At 41.0% G+C, this 6,685-nt stretch overlaps 1 pseudogene; it reads left to right on the plus strand.

Annotated features, from left to right (window-relative positions):
• Window positions 1-2,540: 2,540 nt before the first annotated feature.
• Window positions 2,541-6,685, plus strand: part of LOC144243366 (E3 ubiquitin-protein ligase Hakai pseudogene) — a 7,703-nt pseudogene continuing 3,558 nt past the window's right edge.

Consider the following 6,685-nt stretch of genomic DNA (forward strand, 5'->3'; position numbering starts at 1 on the left):
TCAGTTGAGCGTCTGACTCTTGAGTTCAGCTCAGGTCATGATCTTATGGTTTGTGTGTTCAAGGCCCACATAGGGCTCTGTGCTGACAATGCCAAGCCTGCTTGAGAGTCTCTCTCTGCCCCTCCCCCACTCACCTGCACTCTTTCTCTCAAATATAAATATATATATTAGAGGAGTGGTATTCAAACTGTGTTCCACTGGTAAAAGGAGTGCCAAAGCTGGACAGTGTTAAGGAGGTAAGACTCTGGGCTCCCCAACTCCAACTTCACTCAGAGCACAGGTACCCTTCTGATTATAGAGAAGGTTTGAAAACCACTTCATTCCAAGCAGTCAGAAAGGGGATATACTGAGTCACAAGGTTCCCTTGTACACTTACATATTTCTATGACATTAGATATTTTGTAGGAGTCCATGAGATCAAAAGCTCAGATCACAATAACCCACAGGTGTCACCTGTCCACAGGTAACAAACTTTAACTAAAGACAAAATAGTCATCAGAGGTCACGATGAGAAAACTGGTACCTACTTACATGTAACTTTTCAGGAGCTCATCCACAATGAAATGGATAAAGAGGGTTCCTTCTTTAGCCACTTGTAAGCTTCACAATCATTTCCAACACTGAAAGGGGGGCTTGTCCCTTATTCTTTTTAACCCTACTTCTATTGCTCACTCATTCTCTTGCTCACTCTTTCTGATAAAATGTCCCATGTGGCTATATATTTTTTCTTTTATGAAGTATGTCAGCAAATGTGAAAATCTGCCAACTCCCCATTATTTCAGAGTTTCTCCAAACCCCCAGCATCAATCATGGAGTATAACTGCAAAAAATATTCTGATCTAGCTGTAATCTTTAGCAATCCAGTATCTACATAGAGACTATCAAAAATGTTTTTATGGCGTTTCTTCTTTTCTCTGTCGCATTTTCGACCTGATGCTACATCCCTGCTGACTTTGTCTTTTTGTTTGGCAAAGGTCAGCTTTGACTATACACTGGTGTTTCATCAAAGATGGATAATCTGCTTAATGATGGCAATTTCCTGCTCTGACCTACCCTTTAATTATTTTTTAATCATGTATTTGGCATATTTGGTCATAGTAGTTCATCGCTTCCTTTACAAAGTTGCCTCGTAAATGAAAATGAGCACAAGTCTTCCAGACAGTATGGAATGAAGTTATCACAGTGAGGGTAAGCCTCACTTTACAATGGATGTAAGTCCCCAAAACATGGCCACAAATGGCATTTCAGTAAATCCAGCCTTATCTTTCCATAAACGAATATGATCATTTATCATATGCTTTACATTCATCTTTGAGTAACCTCTGATTATTTACTCTTGATTCTTTTATTTCACTTAAGTCTCTCCTCCAAGTTGTTAATGCTCTATAAATGTATATCAATTATACCTCAAGGATGTAATATTTAAAGAACCAAAATTAGACATTTGGGTATATGGGCAAGCATTTTATAACGTGACTAATCATTGCCCTAATTTGTTAGGGCTTTTAACTTTGAACTTTTATTCGCAGATAAATATTCTTATAGACAAACACCATTATAAAGGATTCAGTATAAGAAGCATTTCTAAGTCCCACTGGGTGACCTTGTACTCAATAAAGAAGTTACTCCGTGCAGTGTACCATAAACTAGCATAATAACACTGAGGGGAGCTACACCAAATGTACCAGAATTTGGTACGTATCCTGCCTGGCACAGCTTCCTGGGATATCACTCTAAGACTTTAGGAGCTGAGAGAGGTTTCTGTTATNGCCTATTTCAGAGTCTGTGTCTCCCTCTCTCTCTGACCCTCCCCTGCTCACGCTGTCTCTCTCTCTCTCTCTCCTAGAAATAAATATTTTTTAAAAAAGCAATAGTTTTATTAAAATGAACCCATATGCTAAAGCAAGAAGTTATCTTCATATAATTTTAAGGTAAAGCACATCTATTCAAAGAAATATCTTGCTTTCAGAAGTACTTAGAACTTTGCCCCCTCACCCTCACAGTTACATTTACTTTTCTCTATGATTAGGGGTAAGAAGGCAGGAAAGTTTGAGAAGTCTTAGCTACAGCATTTTGACAAGAAGCTATCCAGTCTCTATTTGAACATTTCATACAATGGGTGGGCTTTCGCCTCAAAAAGGAAAGCACTTGCATTACCAAAAACAAAAACAACAAACAAACAAACCCAACAAACCTTTAAGGGTAAGCTGCTGCCTTCAGATATTACTGAGCCTGTAGGCTTTCTCCCCACCCCTTCCCCATTCCAGATTAGCCTCTTTTCCCAGTTATCCACTACTTTTTCTCAAAGCATAAAACAAACAGCCTAACCAAACTCAGCTCTGAAACACTTGCTCCACTTGCTCTTTCTCCTGCCCGACTCCCTTACTGGAATGGGGGTACTATAAGACGAGCTCCAAGTTGAAGCAACCCACTTGCGATTCGGCCTCGCCTCACGTGCTAAAGACGGTAGGGCAGTGCGCATGCACTCTCAGGGTCAGTGGGGTTAACTTCCGTCAGCCTTGCGCCTTGCCAGCCAAATCATGGAGCACACTAGGGGGCGCCATCATAGCCAGGAAGGACGGCATGACTCTAAGGGGAGGTGGGGGAGAGGGCGAATTGTTTGGAAATATGCCAAGATCTAATGAAGCTATTTTGGGGGACTTTCAGATAAACGTCTTAGGTGAAAAGTATGATACCCTAGTTCATTTCTGTGACAAATACAAATTACCGATTAAAATCTACGGGCCAATGATTCCATGCAAGCATGCTTTTGGCTATGCCTGCGCTATTTTACATGAGAAACAAGGCGAGCAGATGTGTCCAGGCTGTAGTAATCTTGTGGAGCGAATTGAGGAACATACACAAGGTTCTCTTTCCATGTGCAGTACTGTTCAAGGATACAAGAGAACATACTCGTCTCAAAGAGATTTAGAGGCTCATATCATCCACCGCGTTATGAGAGCTGAAAAGCCTGCTGCCAGTGTATAACTTGAAAATGTTCATCCTACATCTTGCCCCATTACCACATGAACTCTCTGATTGTTTTATAAGGTTGACACACAAACATATGAATATGAACCGTATTCCAGAGCAGAGTATTATACCACCACCTCCTTTCCAACATGCACTGCACAAGCCATATAATCAGCCATGAGATCTCTGTGCTCCTCCAGTAGAATTCATTGTACACAGCTTCACCTCATCCTCCTTCAGTGAGTCAGGAAACCATTGTATTTGAACAAGGAAACAACTTAATAACTGTTCCTATTCACAATGACTCAAATTCAGATACTTGAGAACCGCCACCTCCTGTTTCTATACATGAGCTCACCATCATCCTGAATATCAGGGTCAATCAGTGGTATTAAACTCTGATTATATTATGCCTCAGAGCAACGTTCTGTACATACTCTCACCTCTACCACCAACAAGCCATCAAATGCCACATCCTTCCCAGGTTGCAGGTACTTCTGACTTGATTCACAGCCAAGCTTCAGGTCTACCAATGACTTCTCCATAGGCTTCTCCACAGACATATTATTGCCCAGATGCTACCTTATATGAAATATCTTCCTCCAGGACCTATACCATTTCAATAGGGTAGTTCACTTGGAAGTACACACCCTCATCACTATTGTAATTTACACCCTTTACCCCAATTCACTGAAAATCAAGGAACTAAGAGCCCTCCACTTATAAAACTAAGGGAAGCGAGTCATAGTATATGGTCTGTACCCAGAGGGCCACACACCCCTTCCTCCATGAGTGTAGGCTCTGTCTTCTCAGACCCTACATTCTGGACCATATCATCCAGAACAGACAAGACACAAATTGTATTACCGATGATAATAACATTTTGAACAGAAGATATGAGAAGGAAAAAAAACTTAAGTATTATCAACCTTCTAATTAAGCTCTGACTATTTGGGGCAGGAAAGGACCTCTTACAGGGGTGGCTCTAAAAGACTTAAAGTCTTGTTTCTTAAAATGGTCTTAAACTTGATCTCAGGAATGATTTCAAGTACTTTACTACTGTGCAGAAAAGTGGCTCAGTTGAGCATAGCTTTCTATGCTTTAACAACTTTGTTGTTCTACTGTGGTAAAGTGGACCCAGAAGTGACCATTTGCAATATTATTTCCTGAAAAATATCCTGAAAAGCATTCTACTCTCAAAAGTGTTTTTTTTGTTAAACATGCTTAGTTTGTCTTGTGATTTATTTTGTTAACTGGCTTAAAAGGAGTAAGTATCAATATGGTTGTTAGAAACAATAATGCCTTGGGGTGCCCGGGTGGCTGAGGTGGTTGAGCCTCTGACTCTTAGTTTCTGCTCAGGTCATGGTCTCGTGGTTGTGGGATCAAGCCCTGAGTCTGGCTCCTCACTGAGCATGGAGAGTGCTTAAGATTCTCTCTCTCATCTCTCCCTATCTCTCTGCCCCTCCCTTGCTTGTGCTCTTTCTCAAATAAACAAAAAAAAAAACCCAATTATGCCCTTATACACAAATCTATTTCTCTATAACTTCTAATCTTCTTGTTTCTAGGCCCAAATTCCTTTTTCTTTAATGCAGCTGAGGCTCTGTGACCCAAACTATCTGCAGGCTGAGCCCTGCCCCGGATTTTAGAAGCCATACAAACCAGAAGTATCTAAGTAGTTCTAGCCCTAATCTATCAAACCCATCCCTCTTGCTACTCCAACCCTGACCTAATGTACCATTTATAATGGGGCATTGCCCCTTTTGCTGTGTTAAAAGATAAACTAAGGAGGGGTGTCTGGCTGGCTCAGTTGGAAGAGCATATGACTCATGTGACTCATCTCAGGGTTGTGAGTTCAGGCCCCACACTAGGTACAGAAATTATTTAAAAAAAATTAAAATCTTAAAAGAAAGATAAACTGATGCATATTAAACTTTTGTAAGGGTTTATTTGAGCAAAAGTAAATCAGGCAGTATCCAATTTTGTAGCTAGGAATTGCTCTGATGAGCTATATAAAATGAAAGACTTAGGGGCACCTGGGTGGCTCAGTCGGTTGAGCATCTGACTCTTGATTTCAGCTCAGGTCATGATCTCAGAGTCATGAGATCGGGACCCACATTGGGCTCCTCACTGGGTGTGGAGTCTGCTTAAGATTCTCCCTCTCCTGAAAATGGGTGATGGGCATGGAGGAGGGCACTCGTTGGGATGAGCACTGGGTGTTATATGGAAACCAACTTGACAATAAACTATAATTAAAAAATAAAAGAATAAAAAAAAAGATTCTCCCTCTCCTGCCACTCCCTGGCTTGCACGCTCTCTTGAATAAATAAATAGGTAAGTAAGTAAATAAATAAATAAGTAAGTAAAATAAATAAAATGACTTATACAGGTAGAAGGAAAGAGGAACAAGGAAGTTATCCTAGACAAAAAAGCAGATCGGTTGTTGTAAGGTTACTTTCCATTAGGGGATGCCATGGCTCTATGAGGCAAATTACTAGACTAGCACTGGTCAGGTGATTCCTGACTGAATGGTTTAAGATTGCATTTCTGGGGTGCCTAGGTGGCTCAGTCAGTTAAGCATCTGACTCTTGATTTCAGTTCAGGTCATGGTCTCATGGTTCATGAGTTTGAGCCCTGTGTCAGGCTCAGCACTGCTGGTGCAGAGCCTGCTTGGGATTCTCTCTCTCTCCATCTCTGCGCTTCCTCTGCTCGCTCTCTCTCACTCTCTCTCTCTCTCTCTCAAAATAAATAAACAAAGCTAAATAAAAAAGATTGCATTTCTGGAAGAACTGAAAACTATAATTAAATCTTAGTTTGGTGACATGGGGCTTAGCATAAGTGACTAGTTTGTTGTCTTGTTTTTAAGAGCTGAAATCCAGAGCACTCCTCATCTCTAGATCCAGCTACTAAGTAAGGCCTTTTCTTCTTCCTGTGTGCAAAACCCTATCTGGGTCGTGTATTAGATAGTATAGGCCCTCTAGGACCAGGACCTTGACTATTCTTTGCCAGGGTAAGGGTAAAACGAACCTAAAAAATTTTAATTTAAAAATTTCCCTAATCCAAAAAAGTAAAGAACTTTCCTCTCCACCTCCCACTTTTATTATTTCCTTCAGAGGGGCTGCCTGGGTGGCTCAGTCAGTTGAGCGTCCAACTTCGGCTCAGGTCATGATCTCATAGTTTGTGAATTCAAGCCCCATGTCAGGCTCTGTGCTGAAAGCTCAGAGTCTGGAGCCTACTTCACATTCTGTGTCTCCTTCTCCCTCTGCCCCTCCCATACTCATACTCTGTCTCTCTCTCTCTCTCAAAAATAAATAAAACATTACAAATTTTTAAATAAATAAATAAATAAAATTTCCTTCAGAAAATGAGATTATAAATTCCAGNTGTAAATGTTTTTCAAAGCTAAATAAGCCTCTAAGGTTTTTTTTTTAGTTTATTTATTATTTTGAAAGAGAAAGAGAGAGCAAGTGGGGGGCAGAGACAGAGAGGGAGAGAGAATCCCAAAAGCAGGCTCTGCACCATCAGTGCAGACCCTAATATAGGACTTGAACCCATGAACCACTAGACCATGACCTGACCCAAAGTCAGATGCTCAACCAACTGGGCCACCCAGGCACCCAAGCCTCTTACAGTTTTGCAACCTGGAAACATCACTGCTGGGTGGCCAAAGAGCCATCTCTTCGAAAATGAACACCAACATGGGTTAGCATGTATA

The sequence above is a fragment of the Crocuta crocuta genome, unplaced genomic scaffold (assembly GCF_008692635.1).
Source record: "Crocuta crocuta isolate KB4526 unplaced genomic scaffold, BGI_CrCroc_1.0 scaffold2186, whole genome shotgun sequence".
NCBI lineage: Eukaryota > Metazoa > Chordata > Mammalia > Carnivora > Hyaenidae > Crocuta > Crocuta crocuta.